We start from the raw sequence: 19,186 nt of genomic DNA, 5'->3' as shown, positions 1-19,186 counted from the left end.
TATCCAGGTGAACTCCAGGGCATCGTCACTCCTATATCCAGGTGAACTCCAGGGCATCGTCACTCCTATGTCCGGGTGAACTCCAGGGCATCGTCACTCCTATGTCCAGGTGAACTCCAGGGCAACATCACTCCTATGTCCAGGTGAACTCCAGGGCAACGTCAACTCTATGTCCGGGTGAACTCCAGGGCTACGTCGCTCCTATGTCCAGGTGAACTCCAGGGCAACGTCACTCCTATGTCCGGGTGAACTCCAGGGCAACGTCAACTCTATGTCCAGGTGAACTCCAGGGCAACGTCAACTCTATGTCCAGCTTAACCTCATTGGTACGATAATTTAAGTGTCTTCTGTCTGAACATGTGTTATCTTCTCAAGTCGGAGAGAGAGAGAGAGAGAGAGAGAGAGAGAGAGAGAGAGAGAGAGAGAGAGAGAGAGAGAGAGATTATCATTCCAGTATAATGGAATAATTTATACAATTAAGCGATATTTATAGGCCAAGGTATGTTATGTCACCATAAACTGTCAAGTATGTGCATCAACAATATGAATAATAGGTTTGTTTAAATTACATCATGACTGACAACTATACTTTGCTAAAAGACGCCCGTTTTTTGAGTGTCATGTGAAATTTCCTTATTTGGGAATGATTTCTATTCAGCATGAAAAGTTACGTGCAAATTCATTATTCTTTCTGTCTGTCGTATTGGATGTAACATTGGTGATTGAAAATGTAATAGCATTATAAATCTATCTCTTCTGGAAAGGACTGGGAAAATTGTAAGGTTATTCCGTCGAAAAACATTAATGAAACCCTATTTCGTTTCTTTTCCGTGTCGCAACATAGATGTCGATGGGCTTTGCAGACTTGGGTCACGATGACCCAACTATCCTGCATGGTTCAATGTCTTGATTACTGGGTCAGGTCACAGAGACATGCTAGCTCTTTATTGGAAAGTCGTGATTACGTAACAAGAAACACGACACGTGTTATATTTCTGTTATACTTATGAAAGAATTAGATTAATCTTACTGTTCTTTCAGCATCAGTCGCTGACATTAGTTTATCATTGAATGATGATTTGGTTCGCATATCATATATTATTAACTCTAACAGAATTACGATTCGTGCTTTCATCACAATAAATGTGAACGGACATGACGATATGAAATTCAGCATGAAGCGCATGTTCGAATTCATTTGTTGTTGAAGCTATCAATGGACAGTTTTGTTTACCGTGTCTAAATATAGTAACAGTCATTTTGTTTTCATCGGGGTGTATACAAATCAAAGTGAATATATCTGTTTAGTATATACCGCATACACGGCAAAGCCTCCTTAATCCGAATATCGTTAATGTGGACAATTACAATTAACACGGGTTATTTTTAACTTGCTTCTCCATTTGGTGGGCGGAAATCAAATATAAGGGGGCCAAAATAATTCAAATTCACCACATTAAGTAAAATGAATTCAGCAGGTTAAAATATTTGATCTAGAAAGGGAGTATATAAATTTACCTCCCCAGACATATGGTTAAATCGATATTCAACACAGTGTATACTTTAATTACTTTGTGGGAAGTGCGAGACTTCGCTATATTTTTACCATCTCCAAGTTATATAAATATGGTCATATGTAATAAACACTTTTATATTAAAACAATTTATTCAAGCTCATTGGTATATAGTTTGTGTTTGTTGCCAGCGAATTGATTTTCTTTAATTTGCAAAACCACTGATACTTCCAGGCCTTAAGGAAAGCCGAGATAATTCGCTGATGCTTGATGTCGTTCGGTGGCCAGTGTTGACGTCATTATAGCGGAGTATCTTAATTACAGTGTTAAAGCGGGCGATCAATCTATTGCCCCAATGAACTCGTTCCAAGGAGAAATAAAACTGGAATATTTTGAGGTAGAGATTGAGTTCCAGCGCCCCATACGCTTCATGAAATCAGTTCTGACAAGTGACATATTTTCTTCACAAAAGGCCAGTTTCATATGTTTCGGGGTAGAGAAGGGCACATATGAATTAATATACAAATAACAACATGAATACTGGGATAAAATTAAAATATGATGGGCTAGAAATAATATTTTGAAAAATATTACAAGAAATACACTGAAATAACGTGAAAATGTAGACGTCGAATTACAACATAACTACAAGTTCGGTAACAGAAACCTTACCTAAAATCTTTGAAAGGTCGTCTGTAGAAAGGTTCAAACATGGGTAATTAAATGATAATATGTGTATTTCTATCAATAGCAAAACAACGTTTCAAATGTTTATTTGAGACTGAAAAACACTCACGTTAAATTTGGTACGATATGTGTATAAAACTGTATAGTGCTTAATGTTACTTCGAAATGATACAAAATGTCACATGTTGGGGTCGATTTTACTACGTGAAACATATGTATACCGGTTGTTCGGCCTTTTCCTTTCGTTACGAGCTTTATCAGCATTGATATCCACGTGCATTGTGTTATCTCCCAACTAAGAAGCTGTAAAATATACGAGGCGTCGTTCTGATACAAACAATATAACTGGACTTTTTAATATACATCGTGTATGATGGACGTGCTGACATTTACACGTAAAGCTGAACAAGATTATTTTTTTTAATCCGTTGGTCAACTTTTCGATATATAACGTCAAATAAATGGCAATTTGTGGTGTTTCAAACGAAAGTCAAAGTGTAGTCCAAACAGGGTCTTTCTAAACATGGGGTGTATCTATACAGCCTTCATCACATAACGATGAAACATCACTATTCAGGCTACAACACAATCCAAACATGTTCAGTTTGGAATAGCAAGGTCGTGAATTAGTCGAGCCACGTGTTCCCTTGCATAGGAGGGATTTAACAGTTCCCAGTTTTTATCAATGAGATTAAAATAACGATAAGATAATGGCATATACTAGAAGCATGTTTTAATATTTTTGAACTCACAGTGAATAAAAATATTGATTAAAAATAAGACAATACATGCGTGACATTTTGATATGGAGTTAATCAAACTTCTGTATGGTTACTCTCATTCTGAATCTAGGAATATCAAGATCTACGTGGATTTGTGTAAGCATCTTCTCGTGTAGGTTATGACATTACAGAGAAGCTAAAAAATGTATAAAAGAACCTTTCACAAAACAATGTCATGTTTTCGTTCATACAAAATACATGTATTAGCGGGTTCCGTCTTTCAGTTGAAGTGATCCTAAATATATCTAGCTTTTAACTTGCACACAGCTTACTGGATAAAAAACACCCGCAATAATTCACAAACACAGTGCATGCGTATAGATGGTTCCTCCAAACACTTCTTATATATATGGTAAGTTCTGTGTGAAGTATAAAAAAAAATGTTAGCGCGATATGAACAAGAAAACGTACTTACTCTAGACTGTATCTCTCAGCGTCGATAAGCGGGTGCGTTTCGCGAGGAATTCCGATTCGTACTTTGGATTGTTTTCAAATTACCTCCCTTTTCTGCAATGGCGCAAAAATCAAAATCCCGAAGTGTTCGTGATTGCTGTTGATAACGTTCGGAAACCTGAGCTTGTCAACCAGTGGGTATATTTGCATCACAGCATATGCAGTATATGATTAGAATTTTTTGTTTCATATCTGAGAGAGGTATGGGATATGTTCTTATTGTATTAACAGCTGTTGAAAATGTAACAAAGTACTGAGGTCCGACACTGGAGTGGGCTAATAGGACTACCTATAACATAAAATAGAGACCTCTCTAATATATTTATCCTCTGAAAGAGGCCATCGCCATGTTAGACTATCAAAAACTTGATAAGCATTAGATCCATTAGGTCAACATTTACCTTTAATTCTAGAATGTAGATCTCGATCTACCGGTTGATCCATAAAGATACACACTGAATGGTAGGGCCTAGGTATTCGTCAGTATAGTCAATTGGTGTTTCACATTGATAAGTATATTATGTTATCGCAGGAACTTGTTTTGGGCAAGTAAATAAAATACCCCCCCCCCCACCCCCCCCCCCCCCCCCCCCTAATAAATTAGAGAACTTATGTAGAGGGTATATCTTTTTATTTACTGACCAATAACAAATTCCTGTGTATGTTAGGCCTATCTCAATGTCGAGAAAACTTTCGGATATCAAATTTAATAATTTTATCGAATATTTGGAGAATATCATGTTGCATGTCAGATCATAAGTGCAAGTGATAAAACGTAAAGGCAAGCAAAATGAGCTAGGCCAGTGGATGGGCACATTGTTCTTTATGTGCGCTGCAAAGGCTTGTGTCCCTTTTGGTAGCCTATACCCCACTTACCTCAAATGAAGTTCATGCCACCCACAACAAATGAAGTTAACAAGTCTATTCAACAAAATTGGGATGATTATTTGATGCATGTCGGCATCATGAGCAGGCCTCAAAGTAGCAACTACCGGTAATTTGGTTGCCTTGTTGAAATTTCCACTTGGCGACCAATATTATTTAAGGAGTCAGTAGGAAAAATCAAACTGGCGACCTGATATCACTATCTGCAAAATATCAGACAGAAATACAATATATTAATAAATACTGATTCACTGAACTAAAATTTCATTATGAGAATAAAAAAAACTTCCATAGAATTCAATTGTGAGGTAAAAAAATTAACAATAATCGGAGCACCTTTAGAATACATTACCACAACTTCTTGTGAGGACGGTCTCTGCCGTAGGTCACATGTCTCAAAGACAAGCAGCCAGTTTTTGTGAGTATCCGTCGGACACGAACTCGCGACCTTCGGATTGTTAGCCCGACTGAGCTACGTCTACACTGTGAAACAAAGTGCAAATTTACCTAGTCATGCTTACGACGTTATGGAACTGAACGAAAAGGGTCGAATAGGTGGCGGACACTTACGAAGGTTACGGGTAGGCATGGTGTCTCTTGACTTTAGTCTACGGATACTTACCAATGATCCCGATGCCATTTGGCACACTCGTCCCATTCCGTAATCTACAAGATAATGAGTGGCGAGGAATGATCCGATATGGCGCGAACTGAAAACGGCTCCAGGGGTCAGACGTCGAGCTCACGAGTACGCATGAATGACATGGTATTTAATAATTGATCGGATGGATTTTGTGACATAAAAGTGTGGTAGGGAACACTGTATCTATAATAGCCACTAAACAGGTATAACCCTAATGATTGTAAAGGGATGATTGATCGTAAAAGGGATCCAAGGGCTAAGGACAGAGTTCGGGTAATCTCTTAGCCACTAAACGGGTACCTAACCCTAATGATCGTAAAGGGGTGATTGATCGTAAAGGGGATCCAAGGGCTAAGGATAGAGTTCGGGGTAACCTACCCTAACACTAGCGATATTTTGATGTGTTCAGCCTCAATATAATATCCCTAATAAACTGCATTCTTGTGCATAATAATGAAAATTAATGAACCGAAAAAATAATATATGTATTTTAGTTCCCTTTTATAACCATTTTAGCCACTTGAATTGCAAGAAAAACAAAATAAAAAATATATAAAAAATAAAAGTGCTTTCGTAAACTAGTGTTTGCTATAAAATACGCCGCTGCAGGCTATATTTAGTGAACAAATATTCAAAACTCTCCACACCGCTTGGCGTATTCAATGACATTTTGTGTAGAGATGATAGATCACTGGAGGAGCTTATGCACACTGGATGACCCCTAAGTATTTCGGACAACATAATTAACAACAAAGCTTGTTATACCTAAAGTAGGAATCGGTATTGCTGCAGTTAGGCAGATTTGATATGCTTGCACAGTATTATACATTACTGGCTATAATCTTGACGTTTGCCTCCTTAATTTTTCACATGGCTTCTTGATTTTCATATTGGCTGCCTGAAAACAATTGTCAGGAGCCAATTGCGCTTAGGGAAAAAAATTATACCTTGAGGTACCACAACATATTGATGACATCTTCCTGAGGCAAGGGAGTTAACTAACTATATAAGTCCTTTTCATTCCAGTGAAGATCCGGGATAGAATAGGTCTTCAGCAACCCATGCTTTCCGTAGAAGGTGACAATGCTTGTTGTAAGAGGTGACTAACGAGATCGGGTGGTCAGACTCGCTGACTTTGTTTGATGCATATTGTCTGGTCCAGACTTGATTATTTACAGACAAATAGCTGAAATATTTCAGAGTGCGGCTTTAAACAACAAACAAGCAAGCATACATCCTTTTCCACCGTTGCCAAACTAAGTGTCATCAGTGGCGATTAAGAGTTATGTCCCTTCTGTGTCCCTCCTATTGACCAATCAGATTCCACCTCTCATGTCACTTGTATTTGCTTCGAACAAAATGGCAGCCCAGTCCAGAAAAAAAGATTTGGAAACATGTGTTGTCACCCAGTTGACGATACATATGCTCTTCTAATCTTGCAATAAGCTGAAATCTGCATGTCAGTCACAATGTTGTTTACGCTAGTTTGATTGGGCTATGCAAAGACTTGTTAGACCAGCCAAAACATAGCCTCCATAATTCAAACCTTATTTGGAGTGAAATAGGACTGTTATAGATAGTTAACTCCCTTGCCTCAGGAAGATGAATTGATGGAGATTGTGCTTACACCTAGAAACAGTCAGGGCAAACTTAGAAACAGTCAGGGCAAACTTAGAAACAGTCAGGGCAAACCTAGAAACAGTCAGGGCAAACTTAGAAACAGTCAGGGCAAACCTAGAAACAGTCAGGGCAAACCCAGAAACAGTCAGGGCAAACCTAGAAACAGTCAGGGCAAACTTCGAAACAGTCAGAACAAACCTAGAAACAGTCAGGGCAAACCTAGAAACAGTCAGGGCAAACCTAGAAACAGTCAGGGCAAACCTAGAAACAGTCAGGGCAAATCCGCATTTTGACCGTCAACACATATCAGTTTGTGGTTATTCAGAAATTTATCTGGGTGTCTGTCAGGATATATTTTCGAGTCCAGTGGACTCTCAGTGATAATTTTTGGGGATACTAGCCATGAACATGGTTGTCCAGGGTAGCAAATTGTAATATCCTCACACATGCTGAGAAGTGTTTTGCCTATTGTAGTCATGATTGTTGGGGCTTTAAATGTTTGTTTACAGAAAATCAACCACTGACTTTGCATTTTGAGTGTGTATTTTATCAGAACAGAAATGTTCTTTATATGGAAAGTACATTCTACATTTTTATTAGTTTCACTGATTCAAATAGCGATGCTTGTTTGTGTTCCCAAGACTCATATGTACATTATTTGGGCCTATCACTATTTGTGACACCGACAAAAGAAACATGAATACCATACATATTGGTTAATATATGAAGAATTACTCATCTTCAAAAGACTTTAGATTGGTTCGATGTACAAAAGAGCATACTGTTATGTTGTTGGAACTGATGCTCATGAATGCATGAACGCTCGTGGTAACAATTAAGCCACCCTGACACTTGCACGATTTTCGTTCCCGCAATGGTTCGCACTTTGGCGTGCCAATGATTAAAGTCTTCGGGAACGAGCGTGAGGAGTGTGTGAAGGGTGCGTGCCATGTCGTAGAGAGAAGTTCAAAATGTTCAAAAATTTGGCACGCATCAATTTGCAATGTGCGTGCCACTTGCGTGAACCATGCGTGAACACTGTACGAACTCGGCGCGAACACTGCCGACGGTGCGTGTCAATGCGTGCCATGGAAATCCACTACACACTCTGTTCACGTAATCATGGAACGTCCAGCTCACTCATAGCTCGCGCACGTCACGAACCATTCGCGCAATGAACGAACTGCTCACGAATTGTTTACGCATTGTTCGCGCGTAGTTCCCGACCAATAAGTGACGACGGCGCTCGCGTCAGTGCGTATGTAAGCGGGTCCTGGTCATTCTGCAACTTGCCAGCAAACGGACAACATGCCTTACAAGGAGAAAGTCCGTAGAAGAAGGGGAAGACCAGTGCAGAAGAGACAGGAAGAGGACAGGCCAGAGACAGAGAAAGAGACAGATTGCAGACAGGGAGAGGGATCTTTCTCCTCCTTCCTCCTGCTCAAGTGTGGATGTTTTACAGAGACTTGAATAGAACTGTCAAGTGAAGAAGAGCCCACAGTAAAACAGAAGAAGAGAATCAGAGTGTCCAAGAAAGAAATTCCTGAGTATAAGTGGACAGAAGAGGGTACCATGAAATTAGCAGAATATGTAAAAGACTACCCACAGTTGTATGACAAGAGACAGAAGGACTGGCTCAATGGGGCACCACCCTCTGCCCCAACATCAACATACAAGAACTTATATCCAGCATCTGCAACAGCTATGAGTACAATGCCGTGGAAGCCCTTGTAATTATGATAGAGGAAGCCTGCTTTGGGTGGCTTCTTCATAGCAACTTGCTTGTCGTCCAGGGCCCCCAGACAGTTGTGGTAGTTCCATCTGGAGCTGAACATCTCAGCAACTTCCTTTCATTCTTCTTGAGTTTTGGGGCAGCTGAGCACTCCGTCCTTGTAGACCTCAATGATGGCTTTGCACACCTCTGGTAAGAACTTGCAGATTGTACTTTCTTCAACTCTGAAGCTGTACTGTGGACTTGGATAGGAATTTCCAGTGACTAGGAAGCGGGGGGTGGCAGCCAGCTTGAGTTCAACTTCAAGCGGTACTCTCATGAATGTGGTCTCATTCTTAAGGTGAGGGGTTAACTTCTCCACCATCTCTTGGAACAGGTCAGGTGTCATTCTCAGGTTATTCCTGTAGCCTCTGGGATCTTCCTTAAGGAGTTCTGTCAATACTCAATAGCTGATCATAATGTCCGAACTCATGTCTTCTAGCCAGCCATTCCCTAACCCACCCTGTCCTTGCTTTCCTTGTTCTAGTTAGGGTTGTCTCTTCTTTCTCATGCTTTTCCTCTTGCTGCCTTTTCTCCTGCTCTTCAAGAAGTAATAGTTCTGCAGCTGCCAGATACACCTTCTCTGTTCTGCAATAGCAGTGTCTCTGGTATTCAGCATGTTGTATCGTCCACAGCGAGTCGAGGAACGAAGCATCTCTTCTATTTGGAGTTTATATACATACGCCAATAGCGAGATTTGAAGCGTGCCGCCAAGCAGGACAAAGCGTGACCAAAAATTGCCACGACGTCTTCACGCATGGGCGAAGTCGTCGGGGCAATGCGTGGAGATGCGGGAAAACAGCGGGAACTATGCGTGTCGTACATGACACTGCGGGACATTGCGGTACGGAAGACGTGAACAATGCGTGAACAATACTTAACCTATACGTAAACAAGTCGTGCCATTGCGTCTCAATGCGGCCCATTTTTAGCCGTGCATTGAGTAGACATAGCGTAACTTATGCGTGTACAGTGCGCGAACAGGGCACAAAAGCGGCTTCACGCTCCGCTGCGTGCCACCGAAATGGCACGCCATGCCACGACGCATTGCGCGGCATTGCAGGGACAAAAATCGTGCAAGTGTCAGGGTGGCTTTAGTTTTGCCATTAAGTGGCAGATGTTGGAAACATCTCTTCTCACTGTACGTAGTTCTCTATATGTTTCTATGGACGTTTCTTTTGGTGGTGAGTATATAATGATGGATGTAACGAACATGCTTGTAACAAAATAACTTAAATAGCGAAGTCAGTTTGTGGTCCTGTATGTACCCTGTCAACGATAAGGCTTATGTTTAGGGGTGTCACGATAAATCGAAATATTGATATATTGCTATTGGGAAGCACTTAAAGTCAATAAATCGATTGTTAAATCAGTTTCCGATCAATAGTATCGATTTCAGTTAGGAATATCGATAGTTTCGATTGTATTAAATACATCAATTAATTACATGCAATGCTGTACAAATATGTTATTCTTTTGATCATGAGTGGTAGTAATTTACACATAAATTTTCTTTTTCTTAAATTATCAGGGTAAAAAAACAACAAATCAGTCATATCTCAAACTTTACTTTTTATTTGTTGTTACTGTTATCACATTCAAAGGAAACTTCAGTTCCAAGGTTTAATTCAACTCTAAAATCCATCTAAAATGATATACTGAAAGCTATCGATATTTTTGGCAATAGTTGCTTGCAATATCAATAATTATCACAATAGTTTCTTTCAATGTCAATAGTTATTGCAGTAGTGATTTCCAGACCAATAGTCACCCCTACTTATGTTAATAACGGACTGTTAATCTCTGAGCTGCTCATGAGTCACCAATTCAAACATCTGGCCACGTGTTCAAAGCGGCAATAAACAATTGAAGGCAAGTGATTAACTGGGTTAAGTACTGACACCTTCTCAATTTACACTCAATTAACAAAAGTAACACAGTGATTAGGCTGTAGCCTTTGAAGTGAATATGTTTTGTCTATATAATGTGACGACAAGAATGAGGATATTTAGTTGAAATGGGTAAATGGGTTGAATGGGTATAACAAAATAAAATTAATGGTCCCTTTTAGTTCATTATAAGCAAACTTTACTGGACATCAATTAATGAGGTATAGTAACATGCACATAGTCTACAAGTGTCCACATTTTGATGACGTCAAGCCCAAGAAACCATGACAAATTATACATATCACAAGGATTGGTGATGTTGTATGGTATATAAAGCTTGAAGATAATGTTTATTTGTTTTGTTTGTTTAACGCCGCTCTCAGCAATATTCCAGCTGTATGATGGCGGTCTGTAAATAATCGAGTCTGGACCAGACAATCCAGTGATTGATATCATGAACATCCATGCAATTGAGATACGATGACATGTATCAACCACGTCAGCGAGTCTGACCATGCTGACCACCCAATCCCCTAGTCGCCTGTTACAACAAGCATTCATTCCTGCAGACCTTTTCTCACCCGTATCTTCAAGGGTATTGAAGGTGTTGAGTGTGTTCAAAGATCATAGTTGTTTGGAAAAGTAAGGGTGAGCCAGACACAAGTTTGAATTTCTTTTACTTCACTTGGTGCATGTAGACATGAGTATTACGTTGCACCTTTCAATAATAGGTTGCGCTGGTGCATGTGTTATATAAGTTATATAACAGTAATGATATAACTGACCTGAACTCTAACCCTAGGGTCGATTTCCCACACCATTGGAATATTGCTTGAAAGCAAGGAAATCATGCGAACTTAATAAATCAATGGAGTCACTGTGAAAACTAGCATACCAATTTAAGGAGATGTTTAAAAAAATAAATAATCTAAATAAGCCATTTGCACTTGACACGTCTCAATGACTCCAATTTGTGCCAAACATTTATGTGTTCAATAGTGTCTGCACCATGATATTGCTGGAATATTGTTAAGAGTGGTATATATCTCAGCCTGCTCATACATTACTGGATGAAATGAAATACTACTAGAATCAGGCTAGACTCTATTGAGTGGATGAAGTTGATTAGCAATCCATTTTAGTTGTAGGATGTGTCAAACTCATGTTCATCTCCAGAATATTGATTGAGCTGTCATCAAGATTGATGGGTTTTTTTCTTCTAATATATTAAGTTAAAAAATCTAAGATCTTGTGTATATACTGGAACTGAGTTGCCAACACTCGCCCTTTGGATTAATAATATATCATACCTATGTTTTCAGCCGGACATTTGCTTTTTCAATCCACGTGAGCTAACTAGCCTTAAGTGATATTTTGAAAAGTTGATTTGGCTCAGCAGTATGTGAATGTATTCGAAACATGGCTAATTCTTATGAAACTTCTACCTTTATGACATATCTGCCATAAATCCTGTATTTTGGCTTCAATCATGCCAACTAAAATTTTCAGATTTTCAACAGGCGTCCTCTTCACTGTCAATCACACAATTAGTTGCTGCCAAGTAGTCTCATAACTACCCACGCCATGACATCACAATGGCGATCATATCACTTTTTTTCCTCCGAGAGGAAGATGAATTGGGGAGGTGGGAGGGTGTAAATCGTATGCAATAGAGGTAGTATTCTTAGAATTATTTAGAACAATGATAACTATTGTTCTATAATTCTTACAAAACTTCTACCTCTATTACATATCTGCCAGCTATACCAGAGGGACCCCAGTGGGATCTGCCTCTAGTAACTCCCTGTGTGGGGACAGCAATCCTCTTCTGGAAACCATAATGTACTGATTCTAATCCTACTGAGATTATTTTTGGCTGATGGTATAACTATGACAAGGCTCCCTTGACCTTGTTATAGCTAATGTTATTGTCATATTTATTGTAGAAATTTTTGTCATACTTCTATTGTGATTCGCAAGTTTGAGCAGCAAGTAAATATCTTACCCTCCCGTCTATCCTGGATCAGCAGTATGGTGTGCAGTAATCTCATTAAAGGTGTGCACCAACAGTAAAGAATTTATTTGATCATCTTTGTCTAAAAAGTTCAGTTTAGGCGTCCTGTAAATTGTCAGATGTTAGAAGTTTCCATGAAAAACCAGCCATCATGTGCTGTGTTTAAAACGTTTTGTGAACACTGTTAAAAGTAACCTGGTTTTTTTTAATGGAATTAGCTGTTTGCAGCATAGAGATGTTATAATCCTCAAATTTAAACAAACATCACTAATCTGCTTGATGTTCGGAAGAGCAATGACACTGGAGAATGAGATGTAAATTAACACTGACTAAGGTATGTACAGGTTTGCTCTGAGAACTTGTGTGTATCTTTTATGCCGTAGAAAGCTAAGATGATACAACTACAAAAATCACACTTGCAAAAGAAACTTTTAACTTTTCACATATATCTGTATATCAGACATTTATGTATAAAATACAAATGTTAGATATTATCCAAGTATGCATTTATATACACACTTATCCATACATTAGTATCTGCTTAAAAACAGTTAATTAGTTCCCCGACCAGTGGATCAGTGTGCATTCCAGTTATCATTCTCAACTCGCTGAGGAGTATAGCTACCTATTAATGCTAGAGGTTTTTTACATCCATCCACACGTTAAAAAACTATTTCTTCGTCAGAATATTGATAGGGCTGTCATCAAGATTGATGTTTTCTTTCTTCTTAAAAATGAACCAATATTTTGACAAATGGAAGGTCTTCTTGTGTATATATGGGTCCTGAGTTGGTCCATACTTGGCATCTGGATTAACGTTTATCACTGCTCCAGATAGATGCCATATTGGTGTATTGTGCTGGTGAAAACTGTCGTCTCAGTTATGTTTACATGAGTTTGGCAGCAAACTATGAATGTACAACACATGATCTTACCAATGTTATACCAGTACTTATCAGATCTACAAACGAGCATGGGCACGGGTGGCCCAGTCGTCTAAGGCGCCGCGATTCGCTGTGCAGAGTTGCTTCCCTGGGACACGCCAGAAACCTATGATAATGGGTTCGAACCCCGGTTCGCCCCGATTATGTTTCTAGGTTTGTCAGCACCATACCCGTGCTCGTGAGTTTCACCTGAGTGGTAAACGTCTGAGACCTGCATCTCTTCGGGCTTTTCTCCCACATTAAGCTGACATGCCGCGATATAACTGGAATACTGTTAAAAGCGATGTTAAACCCAACTCACTCACTCACTCACTCACTACAAACGAGCAGTGCAGTACTTATTGGTTTGAAATATCTGTCCGGTACTCGCCAGTTCCGTGCTCATTTGGTGGAAAAATGATCATGCCTATGTGTTTTGCCAAACATTTGCTTATTCATGCCAGGTGAGCTAACTTCCCCTCAGTGATATTTTATTGTTTTGGTTTGGTTCAGCAGCTACAGCTTAATGCCTATATTTACATCAATATTTAGCAAGAACTAACTGTTTTAGTGTATTGATTACAATAGATGCTGCTAAGTATCCTTATTTTGCATAAATGTTTAATTTCCATTGACAAGAGGATGCTGCAGTTTTCTGATTCATCACTGAGTTAAACCTATCCAGTCTTCAGCTCATACAAAGCTTTCAACTTGTATTTTCATGTTGTCTGTTTTGAAAATGGTGGTTTTGAAAATCAGTTACCTATTTGAAAATGTTTTGGTGCAGTGTCTGAAAACCAGCCCGGGTGGTGACCCATTAATATCTGTTGCCTGTCTTGAATGTTATAAGCTGCATTTGTCAATATATGACAGAGTTGATAATCATAATCATGATTATCGTTTTTCTCAGAGTTACTTCACTTTGTGACTTGACATCTACATCTGTAGAATCACAAAGGTAGCTCTTAGTCTCCGGTAAGTGAGTAACATATCACTGTCTCGGTCAAAAATAATTCATTGTCAGTGTAGCATTTCAATTTTCTACTTGACAGTCGCATAGGTAGGAATAAATTTCACCTGTCCCAAAAAGAATGTTTCCAGCCAGGGGATAGCGAGCAGGCAGCTATATCACTAACACTGGTCTGCTGGTCCAAGTCTAGTGTATTTATTAAAGGACCAGTAACATTAAATAAATGATGGTCCGGTGGACTATTGTTATTTTGGAAAATAACAAAGTAATTTAAGTTTGTACTGTTTTTTTTAAATCATCGATACATCGACACTAAACTCTAAACAAGACCAGCAGCCTAAACAACCCTGTGTGGTACAGTGTTACCTTGACTGGTCTCTTGATCTAATTACACACTCCGATTTGAACTTCTGAAGTTAACCAGCATTAACTTGTCTTTTATTACTGGCATTTGGTAAACATAGAGATTGAATTAGAATGAAGTAATACCATTTAAAACATTTTTGGGTCATTTTTGGGTCAGCACCATTGTGTTCAGTAGAGTTCCAACAGTCAAGAGTCTTCTATGTGCTGGTCCTTTCGACCACTGACAAATATTGGTCAGTGTCAAAAATTGCAAGGCACTGTTTTGTTGTGTTATAATCAGTTTGGAGCTCATCAAAAGCATGGAAATGGAATTATTGTAAAGGTGAAAAACATTGATTTTATGTTTTTCGGGTGATGAGACCTGATGAGGGCATGATTTAAGGAACTTGATATCACCTCCACAAGGTGCATGTTGACATGAAACGCTAGTTGCGATAGTTGTCTGAACGTTTGGACCCTGGTCCCATAAACTTATCAAAGTTGAAACACAGATGCATAAGCGAGTCTAAATAAGAAAAATCTTACATCTCTGATGACTGTCATGTGTCATGAAACTGACAACGCAATGACATAGTAATTGCATTTTTTTGACATGCACCTTGTGCAGGTAGACGTAAATATTAGGTTGCATTTATCAATAAGAGGTTGTTGGGTGTGATGTTGCTGCAATTTATGTGTGTTAATTTAATTTAAACTTAACGAGTCACAGTGGGACTAAGCTTAGGTCTTGTGACGTTGAAGTTGCTACATATATATAGATATTTTATCAGTCTATGTGGCATTTATGAAGATCACTGAAAGAAATGTCCCACCCAGCACACTCATCCATGTGAAGGAGGATTTGAAATTGAATAGAGATTTATTTCTTATTATGCACATAGCCTCGCGTTTAAGAGATTATTGATAATTTCATATTGTGTAACTCTCTTTGTCTTCGCCACATCTGTTGTATGGATGGAAAAAAATATCCATTGATTTTTTTAGTGTACAGGCCTGTTCTCTTTAATATGTAAAGTTATTCACAAGTGACAATGCTGGCATTTTAGCTTGGATTATTGCTAATGAGTAATCAATGTTAGCAGTTAGGCTGATGACTATATCACACAGCGTCCATGATAACTGATGGGACAGTTGACTACAGGTTAACTGAAATGCAAATTTTAACATTTTGTTCAAAGATAGTGACATGTTTTTGTTTGTTCGTTCAGGCCATTAGGCCATGGGTAGTGTCATCCCTCCATGTACACTCATCATGCAAAGGGACCAGTTCAAAAGTTCTATGTCGGATAAAACTCTAAATTTCTGAAAACTTTTTTGGTGTGTTGTGGGTGCGTGCGCGGAGGCGTGCGTGTGTGTGCGTGTCAAAACAGTCTCGTGTCAGAATGGCATCAAAAGATAAAGTTAAAATGGCCACCCGAAAAGCTATTACTGTATTCAACGTAATAAGCGCCCAGGGCACTCTTAAAATTAGAAATAAGGGACTCTTATTGGAATATTAATTGGGTGAGAGAAAAAACATTTTGAACATGTTGAAAGATTGTAAATTTCTTGGTTTGTGCTGGCTGCCTGAAATGTTTATATTCGACAGATATAATTTTCCAGAATTTAATTCCCCATAATTAAGGATGCTTATAACACACGTGTGCGTATTATACATGAATAAATAAGTCTTGCGTACATTGATCAATCGGAAGGGGTGCTAATCATGCTAATTGGGATTGTTCACTAGCCAATAATTACCATATATCGCCGTTGGCGCTTATTAGAGCGGGGCGCTGATTATGTCGAATACGGTATGTCCATTTTAACTACATCGTGTTAATGGCCCTGCAAGTTTTCCATATGACAGAATCAACTTACTCGATTTCTCAATGTTTTATTTGGGTACATGTAACTAATCTGAACGGATCCTATTTTCAATATTATGCAGTTAGTAGTTGTCATTAAATACATCCTGTCCTTCACCAGGTGGGGTTTCATCGCTGCCGGCTATAGGAGGAAGTTCATCTAGTGCAGTGCGTAATACAGAATGACAGATGTTATATATTAAACCCTACAAATGATTTTTAACATCTAGAAAATAAACTCCACCTAAAAACATTCTGATAAAGCAAGACAAACCACAAGAATGCATGAGAGAGGCCTCTAAACTCTGGAAATTCAACATTTTCAGAATTAAACTTTTGAACTGGTCCCTAAAGGTCACCTAAGACCATTCTTGTTTTCAAATTTGTGGAATGAGTTGTAATCTTTGACAGGCTGACTTGTCGCTGGTCTGGTTAACTGTCTAAAAGACAACTCACGGGATCGGATGATCAGCCTCGCTGACTTGGTTGATGAATGTCATCATGGTCATTGTGTACCAATTGCCTTAATTGATGCTCATGATGTCAATCACTGGATTGTCTAGTCCAAACCAAATTATTTACAGATTGCCCTGAAATAGACTGATTATTGCTGAGTGTGCAATTAAAAGAAAACAAACTGTATAAATCTACATGACAACAGCAAAAGCCACATTGTTTTGTCAAATATGGCTCCATTCCTTTCCCCTCAGAAATGAAGGAGTTAGTCATATTGTGCAAGGAAAGAGGTTAGCAATAGCACCATCCTTATGTGCACTGAATTGTATTTAAACTTTCCATTGGATTGGTGAGGGCATTTGTGGCCCAGTCTGGTGTGTGACAGAGTTGCCTCCCTTGGTTGTGCCAGGATTGAGTTCCACTCTGCCATGTTGTGATGCTTGGTTTGTCAGCACCATAGCAGTGCTTGTGGGACTCTCCAAAGTGGTAACATCGGAGAAGGCTGTCATTCTCTACTTGAATATTGCTTGCTGTGGCATTCAACAATATTCACTTCACCATTCCCACTTGGGTCATGCCAGAAACCTATGACCTGCATCACTTGGGGCTTTCCTCCCTCATTAAGCTGACACGCCGTGATATAACTGGAATACTGGAACTCACTCACTCATTCATCCTAAATATTGCTTTACACAAATCTCAAAAACACATGTCAGAAGTCACCCGACAAAGGCATAACGAAAAGCTGAGGTAAGGTCAGATTGCGGAAGGGGTTGGTTCCTCAGGTCGTTTTCGCATATTGACCTCATCAAGACTAATCGCGCCTGCAAAGATAACACCAGTATTTATATACGGGGATGAAATTTGGGGGTTCAGTGACATAGAACCACTAGAAAAAGTTCAATTGTATGCCTGTAACTGTAAGCAACTATTAACTGTAAAGTTATGAACTTTAAATAACGGGATGTTAGGAGCATGTGGTAGATATTCTGTTTAGTCGATTGCAGTTTTAAAATGTGTCAAATATCGGCTGTCTGTTTTCAATATGCAGGAATCTCGTTTACCCCCAAAATGATACAATCTATTTTGGTTGTATGATGATCATTGCCACGTAAATTGGGAAATGAAACTTAAACTGTTATTGTTAGATTAGAATTTGGTGATGTCTGGTACTTTCCAACATGTGGTCATAAAAACATATTTTTAAATATGTTACGTCAACAGTTAAAACTTTTTTCAGGTTTGGCATAGCGATCTATCCGAAAGCCCCAAAATGGCTTATTATGCACAGTTTAACATATCCATTTTATGTGAGAACTATTTGAGTTTTGTTACTGTAAATAAATTCAGGACCATGTTGACTCGTTTTCGGCTTAGTTGTCACAATTTCGAAATTGAATGTGGACGACATTATAATCATGATAATACATGTATTCCTTGTGAATTTAGAAAATGTAAAGTTGGTAACTTAAACCATATCGAAAATGAATTTCACTTTTTGTTAATTTGCCCAGCTTATAGCCATCTTAGGCAAAGCTACATAAAATCTGAATTGTACATCTTTCCAAATATTCTGAAGTTTAAAACATTACTGTCATTGCACGACCCTATTACGATATGAATACAGCAAAATACTTGTTTTATCCCATTCAATGCTGTAAGAACACAAATACTCCAACTTTGATAATATGCAATTATGTTAAAACTGCTTTTGTTTAAAAAAGGAAAGAAATGTGTTATATTTTATACTATTTGCACCTAAATTGCATTCGTTTGTACAAAAAGGCCCCTGGCCTACAAGTACTGAATAAAGTGAAGAAAAGTAATGGTTTGTTTTGTAATACCGAGAAGTTTATGAAGCCTTTAAACCGTCCATTGTTTCATTACAGTAACTTACCTGTGAACCATAAAAAGTTACTACCAGACGCCATCTTGTTTTCTAGCAGACGAGTCAATATTCATCACGTGACAGGTCAATACTGATCATGTGAAGAGTCAATATTCGAGGTCAGTGTCAGTTCTATGATTTGGGGGTCAACATTGAGATGTATTGTTTCGTCGCATCATATGGATTAAGCAATTAAATTTCAAGATTCATAATCATGATAATAGTAATCATAATCATACATAAACCCACCGAGATGGGGAGCAGGTTGGCCTAGTCGTCTAAGGAGCCATAATTCTCTGTGTCGAGTTGTATTGCATGGGTATGCACGAAACCTATGATCGTGGTTCGAATCATGGTTCTCCCCGATTATGTTACAAGGGTTGTCTGCATCATACATCTGAGAACTGCATCACTTACGGCTTACCTCCCACACACTAAGCTGACACGTCATGATATAAGTGGAATAAGCGGCATGAAA

General features: G+C 38.7%; 1 protein-coding gene across 2 annotated transcripts in view; it reads left to right on the top strand.

Annotated features, from left to right (window-relative positions):
- Nucleotides 1–253: 253 nt before the first annotated feature.
- The window catches only part of LOC139470772 (protein Spindly-A-like), a 43,960-nt gene continuing 25,027 nt past the window's right edge, over nucleotides 254–19,186 (top strand). Inside the window, exon 1 of one of the 2 annotated variants that reach the window (XM_071253062.1) lies at nucleotides 254–326. The gene's annotated coding sequence lies outside the window, so the exon portion shown is untranslated. Of the gene's footprint in view, nucleotides 327–3,499; nucleotides 3,571–19,186 lie in introns of those variants that run through there. The other variant, XM_071253061.1, reaches the window with a different exon arrangement.

Source organism: Haliotis cracherodii, unplaced genomic scaffold (assembly GCF_022045235.1).
Source record: "Haliotis cracherodii isolate W230 unplaced genomic scaffold, xgHalCrac1.p SCAF_21, whole genome shotgun sequence".
Classification (NCBI taxonomy): Eukaryota; Metazoa; Mollusca; class Gastropoda; order Lepetellida; family Haliotidae; genus Haliotis; species Haliotis cracherodii.
This window is presented reverse-complemented; position numbering and strand designations above follow the sequence as displayed.